The sequence below is a fragment of the Macrotis lagotis genome, chromosome 3 (genome assembly GCF_037893015.1).
Source record: "Macrotis lagotis isolate mMagLag1 chromosome 3, bilby.v1.9.chrom.fasta, whole genome shotgun sequence".
Taxonomy (NCBI): domain Eukaryota; kingdom Metazoa; phylum Chordata; class Mammalia; order Peramelemorphia; family Peramelidae; genus Macrotis; species Macrotis lagotis.
This window is the reverse complement of record NC_133660.1, coordinates 253,568,710-253,587,283: the sequence shown is the minus strand read 5'-3', so window position 1 is coordinate 253,587,283 and position 18,574 is coordinate 253,568,710. Positions and strand designations below refer to the sequence as shown.

The 18,574-nt window shown below is 34.8% G+C and overlaps 1 pseudogene; it reads left to right on the top strand.

Moving 5' to 3' along the window:
- The first annotated feature begins 908 nt into the window (after positions 1–908).
- The window catches only part of LOC141519345 (RNA-binding protein 43-like), a 37,363-nt pseudogene continuing 19,697 nt past the window's right edge, over positions 909–18,574 (top strand).

Genomic DNA, 18,574 nt, shown 5'->3' with positions numbered 1-18,574 from the left:
AATCATGCCATACATAGTTCTTATGGTCAAAAATAAATATGCTTATCCTAGAGAGAAGACATATTATAGATAGTATCACTGTATTCAAAGCCTTAAAAGGTTGCCTAAAGTAAAAAAAAAGAGAATAGACAATCTGCTTAACTCAAATGGATAAAGTAAAATCTATGGCTGGAAGATTCAAGTAACAAATTTTTGTTCTATTTTTAATAAGCCATTTCTAATTGGAGCCCATCAAAAGTGCAATGAAATTAGTGATATTCCTTCATTAAATGTCTTCTAGGGGAAATAAATGACCATTTGTGTCTTAGAGGGGAATGCTGACTTTGGGATTGTATTAGATATATTCTAAATTCCTTTCTGACTCTTTGGAAATATACATGCTATGCAAACATACACATTATTAAAACACAAAAAGAAGCCTATAGTGATTTCTTTTTAATTTGAAGATGACATTTTACATTTCCTTTCTTATACAATTCAAATGAATATATTTATTTTCTTACTTCTGGGATAGTGAAGATAAACATCCCTAGAGATTTTTTTTAGACTGACTTTTATTTAGGGTGTTCTTATTCAATAAGTTTTTTTTTTTCCTGGAGTACCATTTATGGTGAAAATATCTTATGAGGAAAAACAAAACCTTTCTTCTTCTTCAACTCTATATTAAAAATTATTTCCAAAATGTAAAAAAAAACATTTATGGGTCTGAATGATATGATAATGAATATGCATTTTAGGAACTGATTTTAAAACCATTTAAAATAGCAAATGAATTCTTAGCCAAAATGTGAGCTCTTGGGGAAAAAAGAAGACAACCAAAAGGCATCATGTAAATCACTTCCTGAGCCATAATGAGTTAGGCTTTTTAATCAGACTAATGAGGAAAGATCTGTAATTCGACATGGCTGATGACTCATGGAATAAAGTTTCTCCCTCCAGCTTCATGGCAGCCCTTGATGTATCATTCATTAGGCAGTGAAAATGAACATTTCAAGAACACAATGAACCACAGAATGGCAGGACGAATGATCACCGAATCCCCTGGTTTTCCTTTGGCATGTAGGTCTCCTACTTGATTCCAATCCATCCATTTTTGTTCTGTTGTTTTTGCATCTCCTTGCCTCTAAACCTGCTTCCTGCCCCTGACCCCTAGAAATTCAATGAGTCATTGATTTATTTGGAGTATTACATGATATGATACCCAGATAATCAAAAAACCTATGGTGGGGGTGGCCAGGGGACTCAGACAAGAAAATATGATGCCAATGGTATGTCTTACAAGAAGGAGCTGGATCAGGACACAAACAATCCCAAATACTAAAAGATCAAAATTAATTGAGAAAAGAGCTTTGGTATATGCTAGAGACTTTTTTTTCATCTGATTAGTCATTAAAGTTATAGCTGGTTGAAGCAATTGTAAATCTGATTTATATTTGGGGGTGCACACTAGATGTAGAGGGAGATATTCACTGAGAGATGCAGAATTGGATAGGAAATTTGATTTATAGACCCCCTTGATGTTTGAAATCTTCTTCCAAGCATAATGGGTGGTAGAAAGAAATCAACATAGGTTTGGGTATTTACCATGGTAAAGTGCAAATGACTCTCTCCAAGAATAGGAATATTCAAAAGTAGCTTTAATCTGAGATGCCCAGTAAGTCATCTTCAGACATTGTTTTCATTTTTTAACAAAAGGAAAATAATAGTTAAGTAGAAAACTACTGAAGAGTTTTTTAAACATGGTTACTGTTCTCATTAAAATGTTCTCCAATTCATATTCAGAACAAGAGATTAGTTCCCACTCTCCAATTAGTTTTAGAACTCTCTTTTGTCTCCATTACTCTATACCTTGGCATCATACTTAACCCTATACATGTTATTTATCGGTATGTTTAGCCCAGTTTTCAATCATTTATTATATGGCATGAGCTCAAATTATTTCTCAGTCTTAATTAAGCTTCTCTTTTCTGTCGCCATATCCTAGCCATGCTTCCTTAAATATGGCACCCTAAAAAGAACAGAAACCTGAAAATGCTGTTTGATCAAGACAAATAATGTGACACTCTTAACCTCCTTAACATTCCAGACTAGGGCTTTTTTCACATCCTCCTAAGATGTCATTAGTTTTCTTGGTTGCCATATCACACACCTAATTCATCTTGGTCTTGTAGCTCACTTAAATCACCAAATCTTGTTCAGATCACACCTCTTTAATCTTATACAGGAAAATGTGTAATTTTTTCCTCATCGACAATGAAAGAATTGATATCACTCCCTGCTAAGTTTCATCTTTTTATATTCAACCCAATGTTCTAGTCTGCCAAGACCAGTTGAAATTCTCTTTCTTTTTACCAAAGTGTTACCTAATCTTTCTAGTTTGATATCATCTGGGGAATTGATCAACATGACATCTGGTACTTACAAGGTTGATTTTGAATGCAAATGTTTCAAAGTAAATTCTCTTATACCTATTCAATTGCATCTTACTTTGCTGATTTACTAATAAAAGTAATAAGAACTACTCCAGTTTGTCAAAAAATTCTATTAATAAATAATTTAGTTATCAAGTCCAGCTTTGTATCTTATGTCATATCTTAAGAATGTTATTTTTTGCCTTTATGTCATTTGGAAATATATTAAAGGGAATAAGGCCAAGGAAAAATAAAAGTGAACATTATTGAACTCCTTCTAAGCTAACACCAAGTCATTAATTACTACTTAATAGATTAATCTAGTCATTATTTTTAAATATATCTAAATGTGTTATCAATTTTCTTCATGAAAACTTTTTGAGGAAAGTTAAAAGACTATTATTATCATCTCCATTCTATGGATAAGGAAAAAAACATCTAGAGAAAATTATAAAATGTTAGAAGGTAATTTTGAAGTCATCTAATGAACCTCATCACCCTAGTTTGCAGATGAGAAGATCAAAGGTCAATGGACTTAAGTGACTTGCTCATAATTACATGGTTAGGAAATGGGAGGGCTGGAATTGAATCCAAGTACTCTTATCACAAACCCAGTGCTTTTGTCATATTGAATTTACCAAAGTTGAAGTGATTTTTAAGTTTTTGACAATTATAATAAAAATGCAATGATAAAGTAGAGAATAAAGAAAAAGTATCATAACTCAATCAGAAATGAGAAAGTCAATGGTACTGGCTGTATTAAACAGCTGTCAATGCAAAAAAACTTGTCAAACTTCATTTTGTCTTTTGCATAATTCTTTTATAAAAGGAAAAGATGCTGAAAATAGTGCACTACTCCATTCTCTTTCTTACTAAGAGGTTATGCGTTAGAGGAAGAGTCTAAGGTTAACGCTGGAAGCTTTTTTTTCAGAGAGAGAAGTAAGTCCCACATTGTAGAATTTACTTGTTTCTTCTTCCTTGAATTTTGTTATTATTTGGCCTTGCTAGATTTTTCTCTCTCTGAATATAAATTCTCTCTTCTATGGGATTAAGGTAATGGAATTGATGCAATTATAAGTCCTCTCTTTACCCTGTATAGAGCTAAGATTCCATGATATTATATAAATCCCATGGAATATAATCATATCTAACTCCTTCAGATGACACTGGAAAATCATTTCGGGTTGTTTCTTAAATAAGCACTAGAATTCTTAGAGCAGGGTAGACATTAATGTAAGGAAAAATAATTTAGCTTGAATTTAAAATGGTCACTTCCATGAAGTTTTACTTTGGAATCCTTTTTGTTAACAAAAGAAAGAAATATATCACAACAAATTAATCCTCTAGATTTTTGTTGGCAACCAAAGGTAGAAAGGACTGTATCTTATAGAAAATAAAATATAAATCCTTTCACAGGCATGAGAGGAAAATTGCATGTAATTAGAGGTGAGGCAACATGGATTTTTTCAAATGATGTTGGAGGAAATGATGCAGAGGAAAAATAACATGTTATTGTTAGGTCCCATAGGGAAAGTGTATCATCTCAGATGTAGATATGGTCCTATATATTTCCTAAATGTGAGCTACAGTCATCATAATCTATGCTATAGGGAGTAAATATACCCAATACAAGTTATTCATACATCACAGAAAACAACTGACAAGACTCTGAGGAGTCAAAAATATTCATTTTCCTAATGAATGATAGCATGATTTACTAGCCGTAAAATATTGGACTATTAAATTAATTTAATGGTGATATTAACAGTGAAGACAATAAAGATATAGTGTTAGATGGATCAGAATAAAAGAATCCTAGATGTTAGAAGTGTAAGGGACCTTAGAAATCATCTACGGGCACTCCTTCATTCTACAGAGGAGAAAATTTAAGATATAGACAGTTGACTTTGTGATGTCCATATAGGCCATGATGATGATGAAGCCAACTGATAGCTTTGAGCTTTCCAAAGCACTTTGCCTATATTATCTAAAATAATGTAAGAATCAGAGCCAGCATTTGAATCTAGATTGACTATCAGCTCTCAATACCCTTTCCAGAACTATGCACATAATAATTTACACACCTTTCTTATATCTTCTAACTGATAATTTCTCCGTTCCCTCAAATTGCTTTGCATTTACTAGGAATATTGTTATTATTGGCCTCGATACATACACACACATATACACTGATACATAAATACATGCACAGAGACAGAGACATAGAGACAGGTCCTGAGACAGAGAGAGGGAGAGACAGACAGGGACAGAGACAGACACAGACACAGAGAGACAGAGATAGAGAATGAGAGACAGAGATGGAGACATAGAGACCAAGACCAAGACAATGAGAGAAGGAAAGAGAAATGAAAGAGAAAGAGTTTTTTCCCCCAATAAAATAAAATCCTTGACTCCAGAGATGTTTCATTTATATTCTTGTGTCTCCAGTATCTAGCCTGATGTCTTGAGAAGAGTACATACTTAATACATGCCTATTAATTGTCTGACTGATTTATGTTGATCTGGTCAGAGAAACTGGTTATTAAAATTGCGTCTGTTGTCATATGAGATAATGACCTTATATAGCAAAGTGAGCAATTTGCTCCCATCTCAGAATAAAGATAATTACTATCATTATCTTGAGGCATCAAGCCCAGTAATTCAAATGAATCTGACGTCACTATGAAATTTACTTAAGTGAATAAACTTGGAGAAATGTCTACAGACTGGACTCAGTACAAAGGGGTTATGCAGATTAAAAGAAGATTATCAATGGAAAGTAGGCTCCAGAGACTTCACTACTCCTGGAGGAGTCTTTAAATTATTCTAGGTGAAAGATTTTTTTTTCCCTTCACTTGAATATACCTTTTGAATTTTCCTAGGCTCCTTCCTCTTGGAAAAGAAGTATTATAATACCTTCCCTAAGTTCATTCCCCAATGTGACTAAAAGTAATAGAGATTTTGCTTTCCCTCTTCAGAAACATTAAAATTTATTGAAGTATAGTATATGAAATATGGACTTTAACTCATTTTTCTTCTTAGTGCTAGTCAATTGCCCACAGCAGTTTTATTGAAATCTGTCTCCAATATCCTGTTGTCTCCCATTTTAAAAGGTTAAACTCTTGTATAAATTTTAATTTTCCTGGTTTTTTCCCGATTTGTTTCATAGATCAGTTACGGAGCTTCCTATGTCTTATCTGGTACTAAGTAATTTTGATAATTATCACTCTATACCATATATGAGATCAAGATGAACAATTCTACAATGCAGATTTTTAGTTTTTGATCGCATATTTGCTTCCTCAATGTAAGTGTGATTGTCATTGTTTCTGATATTATAAATATTTGGACTTTCAGTAGTAATGGAATTAAATCGAGAAATTCATTTTATAATCTAGGATTCTATGACTTTCTGACTGGGACAATCAACTCCTCCCTCTTTGTAAAGCTTCTCAAATGTCCAAAGGCATACTACTATAGCCATACTCTATCAGTTCACAGCAGAACAGCAGGGCACCAACAGTTGAGGTCTATGCAAATAAATTTCATTGAACTTGAATCTTCTAAACATCTGTCTTCATCACTGGAACTTAGTGTTATTATGCCTGTACTCTTTCTTGAGCATTTAGAATACCGCTTTCCCCCAACTTTTTCCTCTTTCCTTTGATATTAAATCTCCAACTGACAAAATCTCCAGCTATAAAAGCCCTTCCTAAACCTTAGCTAGATGTTCCCTAGTCTTCATCTCCCTCAATGCTCCATTTCAGATGCACACTTCTTCCATTGTGACTTCTGAATTGCCAAATCCAAAATGAGCAAATTTGATTCATCTTAAATATTTCATTTTCTTATTCTTTCCATTGTCTTGCAATCATCTATCTGGCTTTCTCCTACACATTTGATTTTGGCCACTTTTAAAAACTGTTTTAGTACTAATGGTGCTCTAAATTCTAATATCCCACTCAACTCATAGCATGTGGTGGGGAAATAGGAATACTTTTTGTTCTACCTTTTCATTTCCAGTCTCTCTCATTCAGTCTATAGTTGTTAGTTGATCTAATTCCTTCTTTCATTAAAGAAACCTTTAACAATACATGTTGCTGCTCCCTTAAATGCTCTAATTTTCCATTTCTTCAATCTACTCAACCCCATGATATCACCTACTCTTTAAATCCATTACCTCCAATCACTAACTACACCTTGACAAACTTATCACCTACTCCTGTCATCTAACTCCTTTGCTCCCTAATCATTGTGCTAATTGTTGGAATTGAATGAAGTCTCAGAACCATGTTTTAACTAGGCCAATTGCTAATTCTAATTAATGTCAACTCAACTTTCACTACAATAAGACAATTCCACTATTTTCCCTTAATTGAGTCCCTATCCCATTCTCCAGAGAAACTGAAACTACTTTCTCCCCATAGCCTCTCTGATGAAGATTTTCTTGAAAACAAATGAGGACTTTTCCTAAGAATTTCTTCTTAACTCCCTCACATCTCAAATATACATGTCCTACATAGAACTCATTATATACACATCTATAACCCAACTTCTTTTCTGAATTTCCCTATGACATTCAGGGGGCACAAAAATGTACAGATGTGACTGCAACTTTCTCTCTCTCTCTCTCTCTCTCTCTCTCTCTCTCTCTCTCTCTCTCTCTCTCTCTCTCTCTCTCAACACATCCTATCCATTACCAAAGATTACAATTTTTTTCTCTTCATCTTCACTTGTTTCCACTCGCACACTCACAGCCCTTGTTTAGTACTCATTTTCTCTTTCTTTAACTATTAGAATACCATTTTAATTGACCTTCTTGTCTCATCTTTCTCCACATTAAGTCATTCACAATCAGATGTCAAAGGGATTTTTCCTAAAGTTCAGTTCAATCATCTCACATTCTCTACTCAATAAATCCATTAGCTCCCTATTATTTTCAGGATTAAATGTAAAGTTTGTGGTTTCCTAATCAACTTATATTCTACTCACACTTCATTCACTCTTAAATCTACTCATATAACACTATTATTAGTTCCTTAAATATAATGTTTATATCCTTACCTCTTTTTGATATCTTTGCACTCCATGATTGGACTGGATTTCTTTTCCTCTCAAATCTCAATTCCTAGGATCATTTGATTAGTTTAAGACTCATATCTTAGCATCAACTCTTTCTGGAGACTTTTCTTGTTCATTCTCGCTCCTAGCACCTCATGCCTAAATCTTGTCTTTCATCTACTTGGTATTTAACATAAACAATAGAATTTATAAGTATTCTCAGCCACCTTATCATATTATCCTTTCAAGAAAAGTATTTGCTTTTCCCTTTTTTCCCATATCCCCAAAATTTCATGTGGCACAATATATGACTTAGTGAATGCTTGTGGATTGATTGATTAACTTGAAACATGGGTTTAAATAACCATGAGGGTTGTGAAAGATAATATTCATGGTATTCCTTTTTATATATGGTTTGGACAAATTTTGTGTGAGAATCTTTTCAGATCCATAATTTTTATGTTCCCTGTTATCTTTCTATGGATGCCAATTGACCAATTTTTCCCCCTTATAGTCTTAAAGGAGTTAACTAGAACACTGAGAGGGTAAGCAACTTGGTCAATGTCATACAGACCACACATATCAAAGGTAGTACTTGAACTCAGGTATTCCAGTCCCTGAGGTCACCTCTCCAGTGACAATTCTCTGCTGCTACAGCATACATACATACATACATACATATATATATATATATATATGTATATGTATGTATATATATTCATGCTTATGTGTCTATGTAAGTAGGTTGCTATTCTGCATACCCAAAGATATTATTCTATGTCTATGATTTCACAGCAACATAATTGCTAGAAGAGGAGGCTGCTCCTGCCAAACACAATATTCATAGGAATTGTAATCATAATTTCATTATAGTATAACATAATACCACTTCCCCCCCCCTCCCCAAAGGGTTTCCTGACTCATCTTCAGTCAAAAGAGTCCCTAACTTCAAGGCTAATGAGTTTTCATACTAGCATTAAAAGATCCCTTCTCCTTCCCACAGTTGAACAATCAAGGTAGGAGTACTATATATCAAATTTTGCTACATAAAACTCAGTAAATTTTATTGCAACTTTAGCTAAATATGTTTCAACACTAGTTGGCAACTTGGCATCCATCTCTCTGCACCAGCTTGGGTCAGCCTAAAGCAAAATTATTAACTATATTTTTTCTACCAATGTCTCTTCCCATCCCTATAATAAAATTCCATCACTGATCTGCACACACACATACATAAATCAGGGTTAGAATCTCTGTGTTGTCTTAGCTTAGGCTCACTCAGAGTATAGTTGATACAAACATTGACCTTTTGGTCAACCCTATTAGAAATTTCAAAGATAATGAGCATTTAAGAAACTGAAGCACTTCAAACACAATCTAGTGAAAACTTCCCTATCTTCATCCATTTTCTTCTTATGTTGTCATTTCTTTTAAGTATTCTATTGAAACTGCTTTCTTAGAAGTTAGGAAAGACCTGCAAATTGAATGAAACTTTCCTTTTTTCATTATTACTCACTAATTACCAACTTTTCCTTCTAGTTTTTTCCTTACCTTTAAGGTCACTGTATTTTATGAGCTACCAGTTATAATAATTTTCATTTATATAGTGCTCTTAGGATTACACAGATCTTTCCTCCTGTTAACCCTATGGGTATGGGGCAATCATGTGTCTTATTCTTTTTTGGAAATGAGGAGGCTGGGTCTCTTTAGGGATTTTGAGGAACTTACCCATGGTCCAAAAGTTACTATGCATATAGTAGAAAATAGAATTGAACTTAGAATCACATGACCTAAGTTTGTGCCCCCTTTAAAAAGCTATTTAAATTCTTAGTGCCTCAGTTTTCTTACCTGTCAAATAAGGTGTGTTTATAATATATGGTTTCTGTAGAACTTTCTATCTCTACATCTGTGATCTTATGAAATTAATATCAACAAAATCAGTGTTTGCTCTCTTATCCTTTGAGTAAATATTTATAAAGTGTTAGCACAGTGCCCAGAAATATTTTAAAAACTTGTCTTTGACACTAGGAGAGCAATTTTAGATTTTTGGAAGAAGGGGGTAATGCCTGAAAATTGATCTGAACAGATCAGTGGTGAGAAAAATATTTCCTTCACTAATGCAAAGTGAAGATAAACACCTACTAGGTACCTTATAATCCTCAAGCTGGGGCATTAAATATTTAAATCATTTGTCCAAGATTATGTACCTGCTATATGTCAGAATAGACCCCTTAACTCAAATCTTAATCAATCATTATTTACAATGGAACTTTACAAAGACTGAATGGGAAAATGGCCAGTTCGAGGTGCCCTAAACTTGGATTTTATAACATCTTAAAATATTCAGCCATTTTTGCTAAAGATGAAATCTGTAGCTAGTGTAGCAGAGGTATTCTCCACCCTCTGAAGCTGTGCCACCTCTATAGTGAAATCACTGCACTGACTTTTAGAGGTTAACACTATCATTCTGGTCAAGTAACAATGAAGGCAATAGCTCAAGTCTTATTGTCTACATCATTCACTTGCTCCTTCTCCTTTTCAATACAAAATAGGAAGTTGACAAAGTGAGGGCCATATACTATACTCATCTTGCATGCAGTCTTTTCACTGAGGTCAGTTAATCCCTCTGACGTCAGTCACTGCTCCGTGCACAGAATAGACCACTTGGAATCTATGTGAATTGATTATTCTTCAGCTCTGCATCCTCACAACACCCACAGCCTCATTTTTTTTTTTACTGCAGGTGTCTTTTTTTCTCTCCTTTCTATTTAGAAGGAATTTCATGTCTTCCTTCAGAAGCAGATCTTAAGCTGCAGCCTAAAATACCAACCTTGGGTTATTAAGACAATTATTTTCCTCTAACAATGGAGATTTTAGCAATAAATTGCATCTCACTCTTAGAATAAGAATGAATATGGCATTTGATGCCAATTTAGAAAAGGGGGAAACATTGTTATCAGGTTATAGAAATCTTTTTTAAGGAAATGTAAATAATTCAGTTCCACAGTATGGAATTTGGAGTTGCTTCCATTAGATGCAATGGAATATTCATTGTGAGCTGCACAGGGGAAGGGTCCTTTAAAATACAAAATCCTTGATTCATTCATTTGAGATTTCAAAGCTGCCAGGAAAATTACAAATGAGCTAATACAACACTCTAATATTACAGATGTGGAAATGGAGGCCCATGGGAAAAAAGTGACTTGATTAAGGTTAATAAAGGTATTAAGGAGCAGAACTGAAAACCAAATCCAGATTTTCTGATGTTAAATCTAATCAATAAGCAAGAACTTATTAAATACTTATTGTGGGCCAGAACCTATGCTAAGGTCAGGGATACAAAGATACTTTCCACATTTCCATATAGTATTTATTATCTATTTATTGCCACATGGTCATGAAAAAAATAGATTTCTTTCTTATTATTAAGAAAAGATTGATATTTTAAGAACCCTCTTGTTGGGATGACCTGCAGAACACTCAGCATTTAACCCATAATCCAGGTTTATATGGGAACAAAAGTGTTTCCAGGTACTTAAGATCTCCCTTCCCTCCTCCATATCCTAGCCTATAAGAAAAAATGGTAGCTTTTTTTTCTGACCCCTCACAGCTTGGACATAAAGGCTGGCTGATTTTACCATTCTCAATCTGACTGTGACTAACTTTGCATCCTGTTTACTGCATCTCTTCCCTTACAGATCCCAATTACTTTGTTTCAGACAACAGCTTAGTAACCTGACCCCAACTATGATTAACCCCACCACAGGGGCTAAATAGGAAGGACCCAAGCCCCTGCCAATTTTCGCTAATCCACAGGCTACTCCAATTAAAGCAAGCTTTTCTAAGTGTGTCTCACTTGGTAGAAGGGGCTCAATAAATTACCTTATTGTTTTGTGGGCCTTAGAGGGTGCTGCAGTTGATGGCAGGGAGTGTGACTCATCCTGCTGTATGAATGGAAATGTAATATTAAAGAAAATAAATAACGGAACTGAGAGGGCATTAAGTGAGGAAATGAGGCATGGATGCGTGAGGCACAGGTTATCCTAACTGCACGTAAGTGGATATCACCCAATTACCTGGGAAGCAGAACTTAAGAAGAAAACTACAAAAGCATGATTTTTAAAATGACCTGCAAAGTATACAGTCCTAGAGGACTGAATTTTTTAAGATGCAGTTCTTAAGGTCCAATTTAGTAACAAAGACAAACATACAATTCAAATATAATTAAAATTATGAAATATATTCACATAATATTTCATAGTTCTCAAGGGATCATTAATGAATTATCTTATTTAAGCAGCACATGAATACTTTTTGTTGTCTAGGCAGACCAAATAGAATCCCAGTCTACTGAGATAATTTCTGAGTATAATATCTATAAATTGAGTTCGTCAAGGGCAGCTAGGTGCTACAGTAGATGGATTGTCAGTCTTCGCATCAAGAAGACCTGATTTCAAATCTTGCTGCGTAACCCTGGTAAAGTCACTCAATCCTATTTGCCTCATTTTCTCAGCTATAAAATGAGCTAGAGAAGGAAATGGCAAACTACTCCATAACTTTGTCAAGAAAACCCCAAATGGGCTCATGGAGAGTTGGCAATGATTGAAAAATGAATGAAGAAGAGTTAGTAAAGGTGCCAGTAGGGCAAACATCCAGCACTTAGGTGGCACAGTATTTCTAGTGTCAGGCCCAAGTCAAGGAGACTCATGTTCCTAATTCCAAATCTGGCCTCAGACACTTCTTAGCTCTGTGATCCTGGGCAAGTCACTTAACCCTGTTTGCCTTAATTCCTCATCTGTAAAATGAACTGAAGAAGGAAATGACAAAATACTCCAGGATATTGCCTAGAAAAACCCAAATGGGGTCATGGAGAGTTGGACATGACTGAACAACAAAGAACCAAACAACAAGATAAAATAGTTGAATGGTTCAGCACTGAAGTGATGAACAGTACCAAATCATTAACACATTTAAGGTGCTAACACTGTCCTTTCCACCACCACTGTGCCTCCAACATACACACTTAAGGTAGGGGATAGCATGGAGGAAGAAGACTTGTCAAAAAGTTCATATGATTTAATTAAATTGTTATATATATATATATATATATATATTATATGTATATAAATATAATAAATGTTTGACATTTATATATAGGTGGTTATATTTCTATAAATTTCCTAAGAAGAATTTTTTCCATATATGGGAATACCTTCACATTTTTTTCTCCAGTGCTTTTAAGGTTGGTGCATGGTTCCTGAAGCCCTGATGTCCTATCTAGAACATTGTGGTGGTGCATAGAATTAGACCTATATAGCAAAGGGTTCGTGATCTGGTAAGAGGAACTCATGATGGGAATGTCTTTTTGTGACACCTAGGGTTTCATTTGGAGATCAGTTCTTTATTCTCAAAGGCATATTTTACCATATATCCTGCTGGCCAGAACCAGTGCTAAGTTCAGGGGATACAAAGATATTTTCTACACTTCTATATAGTATTTTATAATACAAGAAATTACTTCTCTGTGACAATATGGCTACTTTGTGGAACTTAATGTATTTGTAGATTTTCTGTTGCTTTTGAGACTTGCCTCCAAGATTCTGACTATGACTGTCCCCATGGTCTGGGAATCTCTGTGACCTCTTTGACTTCCACAATTTTAGGCAATTATTTTTAGAGTAAATGACTTAGAAGTTGAAGAGTTCCACTCACAGGGTAATTAAAAGCTTTATGGACCCTAAATGACTGTGGTCCCCTTTCCAACTGATTAGAGGATCCCTGAAAGCAACTCCTTAAGCTCTTAAGCTATAATAGTTTCTGGCACCCACCTTTCCATGTTACGGCTTTGGCAGTGTCCCAAAGGCAAACACATTACCAAGGCAAACAATGTCTATGAATTAGACGAGAACCAAGATTCAAGAAAGTTATAATTTGTTAATTTATATAGCCTTCTTCAACCAAGTGAAGCACACTTGAATAAGTTCTAATTCTAATGGTCATTGGATTAAAGAAAACAATCAGGGCTATGGTCCTTACCGTGGGATATGGATACTCAGCTAGATTCTGCAACTTAGTAATTTTTTTATGAAAAATTCTTTATATAAAAAAGGAATGTTAATTGTGATAGTGTAAGAAGCATAATAAATAAGAAAATAGAGGAGTAAAGGCAGAATTGAGGTTAGATGAGAACTAACTCTGATAATTTGATAATGGATAAAATATGCAAATCCATTATTTTGGATTTGTGTGTTATTGTTTAGACTACTTTGAATATAGTTTGGAGTTATAGAAGAAATATATAATTTGAAAATTTTTGAATATAATTTTGAGTTATAGAAGAAAAGTAACTACATGTACCATACATCAATCCTACTAATGGACATATAAAATGGACAAGAAAATAAAAGACAGATGCAAAGGTCAGATAAATACCGAAACATTTACAGCAGTACTCACTGGGGTAAAAAACCTGGAAAGAAAGTGACTGTCTATTTACTGAGTGATTGAAAAGAAAAGCTATGTCATAGATCCACGATGAATTATTTTTCAGTAAGAAATAATGGCTAGAAATATAGAAGGTTCTGTCTGAACTGATGAGTAATGAAATATGCAAAAGCAAGTGAACTACATGTATGGAGAGAATGGCAAGAGTCAGACAAAAAGACTAGAAGAATGCAAATGAAGATATCACTAAAAACAAATTAAATTCTGAGTAATATAAAAACCAATGAGGGTTCTACAGAAGAGATAATTAAATCTACTTTCCTCTGCACTCCCCCCACCCATGGCACAGAAGGAAGGTATTACTATGTCAAAATATCGCACATATTATCAGATATGTTCACTGTATTGAATGCTTTTGATTGAATGAAAAATAATTAATGTCTGATTACTCATTTACTATGCACCAAGTGTTTATTCTGAGCACTGGAAATATAGATGGAGGGGGGGATAGCAAAGTAACCCTTATTCTATTTTTAATGTATTATATTTATTTTCCAAGTTCATTGTAAAAAATAAAAAATCTTCTTTAATTTTAAGTTCCAATTTCTCTATCTCTCCCTCTCTCCAGCTCATCCCCATCCATGAAAAGGCAAGATATGTCATATTGATTACATGTATGAAATAATACAAAACTTATGTCTATATTAGCTATGTTGCAAAAGAAAACAGCAAAAAAGAAGAAAGTAAAAAATGTTAGATTTTAAGTCCATTCAGAGTTCATCAGTTCTCTCTCTGGAAATAGTGTTTTTCCATCAGGGGTCCCTTGGAATTTTTTAAAATCATTGTCTTGGTCAAAGTAAGCTTATATTTCTAATAGCACAATAGTATTCATCACAATCAAATGCCACAACTTGTGTTGCCCAGCTGGACCCTGAATGACTCTGGTCCCCTTTCCAACTGTAGAGGATCCCTGAAGGCAATTCCTTAAGTCCTTCATGTGAATTCATCAAGACCAAGGAGAGAGAGGAAGAGAGAGAGACAGAGATACAGAGACACAGAAAGAGCCAGAGCCAGAGCCAGAGAGACATAGAGAGACAGAGAGGGAGAGACGGGGAGAGAGAGAGAGAGAGAGAGAGAGAGAGAGAGAGAGAGAGAGAGAGTGAGCGAGAGAGAGAGAATGACAGATAGAAACAGACAGAGAGAGTGACAGAGAAGAGGGACAAAGACAGTGAGAGAGACAGAGATAGAGAGAGAATAAACATTAAGTTGCAGAATGAAGGAAAAGAAAGGCCTGATAGTTCTGAGGTTTCACTGGTAAGGTAGATACAATTCTCAGGAGTCCATGAGTTACATCAGTAAGTCTGAGGACAGTATTAGGGGGTTTTCAGGGCATAGAAAAAGGGCAAATGATAAGGCCTTAGGTGAAGATTTCAGCTATGGGAGGGTAGTTGGTGAGTCCTACTGGTTATCCAAATCACCAGAAAAAGTGGAATCTGTGATAGGCAATTCATCCAAGTCATGTGATCATTTAAGCACTCTATTTTGCTTCCAGGAAGCCCAGACAAAAGATAAAAAGAAAAGACCAGGCAGAAAACACCCCCACTGTGCCACCCAGCAGCCTTATAGATATTCTATAATTACTAGACAATAGGACAAAGGGTATAAAAAGCATCAATGATGCCTACCAACTCCTGATTGGCTCTTGCTTAATTTGCAAGTCAAATACACATAGATTCTGTGATAATGGAGAGTTAAATATGAAGACAGCGCAAAAATAAATGAGTGGGCAGTAAAGACCAAAGACATCTACAAAATGCATTAACATAAACCTACATTTGTTCTTATGATGAGAATTTATAAGTATGAACATTACATTGGAACATCACATTCTCTGAATTGCTTGATCAGACATGTTTAATCCAAAAAGTAGTTAAAAAGTTCCTATTAGGATAGAGCACCGGCCCTGGAGTCAGGAGTTCCTGAGTTCAAATCCGGCCTCAGACACTTAATAATTACCAAGCTGTGTGGCCTTGGGCAAGCCACTTAACCTCATTTGCCTTGCAAAAACCTAAAAAAAGTGCCTATTAAAAAGATACAAAGAAGCAATATATTTTCAATGATGACTTACTCATAAGAAATAGAATAATCAATCATGGGACCATAAGATCATAGAGTCACAGATTTAGATGTTAGTAGGGACTATAGAGGCCATCTACTAAATTTCATACTTTTACAGAGGAGGAAACATCCTTGGTGAGGTTTGGTGACTTACGTAGGCTCACACAGCTAATGTTAGAGGTTAGACCTCAACTCTTCTGAGCTCTATGTCTAGTGCTCTTTCAAGTAGGCAGATCGTCAAGTGAAATTTGATTTTATAGTGGATTTGCCATCTTGAAAAGAGAGCATCAGTAACCCAAGATAGATCATTCTCAGGGATAAATAATTATGTTACATTGGAGTACAAGTAGGAAGTTCTCAAACTATAGGTTCAAAGAGTTATCTCATCTTCATTGCTATTACTACTAAGAAGAAATCAGATTTCTGACCTTTTCATCATGCTTATTCTACTTCCAAGATTGAACAAAATCAATTATAATCACATCTAAACACTGAGAATTTGTGTAAAAAAAGTTCATTTCCATGTGACAGAATCTGCACACAAGGACTACCAGATAAGGTAACTAACCTCAATCTTCCCTATAACTTAGTACCCTCTAAAAACCATTGTTTTTGAGTCCATATTCATAAAATGTTTACTTTTACCAGTCTTCCAGAAAATGAATTATTCCCAGAGGAAAAACCTTGAATAAAATAGAATAGAAAATTGAGTGACAAAAAAAGGGCTCTAGAGTTTCTCACAATTTGAAGAGAAAAGCTCATACCCTTAAAGCATGAGTGCCCCATAAATGTGTAAAGAATACTCATTTTCAGGTAATATATTGAAAAGTCACAAACTAGGCATTCATCAGCAAGTATGTGGAAAGCACCCAGATAGGGAAACATTTCCCTGTGGTTTCCTAATATGGATGAAGTTTCTCATCACTAAGATACTCCAGAGCTTCTGTCCTTTCTCCAGGCTGCCATATTTACATTCTTTTTTTATGCTCTCTCTATTGTGTGTCATCACTGCTGTCATGTAGGCCATATTTGGTGGAGTTGCAACTCATCAGAGCCACATATTTTTTTTCCAATCCTATTTGCTAAGGCATAGCAGTTTTATTATTTTTTTAGGGTTTTTTTGCAAGGCAAATGGGGTTAAGTGACTTGCCCAAGGCCACACAGCTAGGTAATTATAAAGTGTCTGAGACCGGATTTGAACCCAGGTACTCCTGACTCCAAGGCTGGTGCTTTATCCACTAGGCCACCTAGCCACCCCTGGCATAGCAGTTTTAAAAATGTTTATTTATGAGAAGGGACAGATTGCTATTCCGATAGATCTGAGTCCTTTCTAAACTAGACTGTGACCCATCAGAATTAGTCTAGAAACCAACAAAAATATACAGAATGCCTCAAATTAATGCTGATACTATTGTTTTTATTCTCTCTCATACTAATTTAATGTCTATGATCTCAGATAACTATTTGACATGAGCCTAGAAGATTGTTGTAATTACATATCCCCAAAGCACATTTAAAGGTCTCTTTCCCTACAAAATTCACCAGAACTGTGTGGTATGCAAGGGTATTAAAGTTGATTTTATTTCCAAATTTACCTTTGATTGGCAAGCAATTAAAACAAATGGCAAAATAAAAAGTTAGATAAGGTAAGTTTTACATTCTTGCCTTTTTGAAAGATATTTATTTGATACCTGAAGTATAATAGTATGCCTCATGATGAAGCCACTCTCAGCTCTCACCCTGGAAGGTTAGGTCTCCATATGGACTACTTGTACATGTAAGAATATAGATCATAGATGCTCATCAGTGTCCATACTTTTAACCATTAGGTATAATTAACTTATTAACAAAATTATTAAAATGGATAGCAAGAATAGTAACTACCAAAATATTCCCCCTAAAAGTCTAGAGTACTCTTTCCCACAATTAAACATCGAATGCAATAGTGCTCAAAGTTAAATTACCATAGTAAAGAAACACATGTAGAAAATACATGTATCTTAGCAAGAAGAACAACTCTTTAGATGAAATTTTTTTCTCATTTTAGATCTACTTTTCCACTGGACTCTAAGGGGCTATCTTTTTCTAAAGATATTTTCTTAGCTCTAGATAGGTCTCTCTCTCTCTCTCACTCTCGCTCTTGCTCTCTTGCTACATCAATGAGTCATTTATGAAATATCCTTTACTAACAACTCCTGCCATCGAAAGTCCTTTCTAGACTAAGTCCCTTGAGTTACTATCTATCTCCCAGCATCCATTTAGCTTCAGTGTGTATCTGCTCTCATCTGGATGTATCATATCCTAATAATCTAGTCTCTCTGAACCTATCTACATACAGTATATGATGTTAATATCTCTCAAAAAAATTTATCAATAAGGAAGAAAGGAGATTGTCACATTTTCTATAGGAATCCCTCTCCCCATGCCTTTTACTGTCCTGTGATATGGGAAAATATATCTACCTCCACAAAGAAATCATAAAATTAAGAACATTATAAAAGAGACCTTAAGTTCATGAAGCATAGAAGAGCATAAGTGGA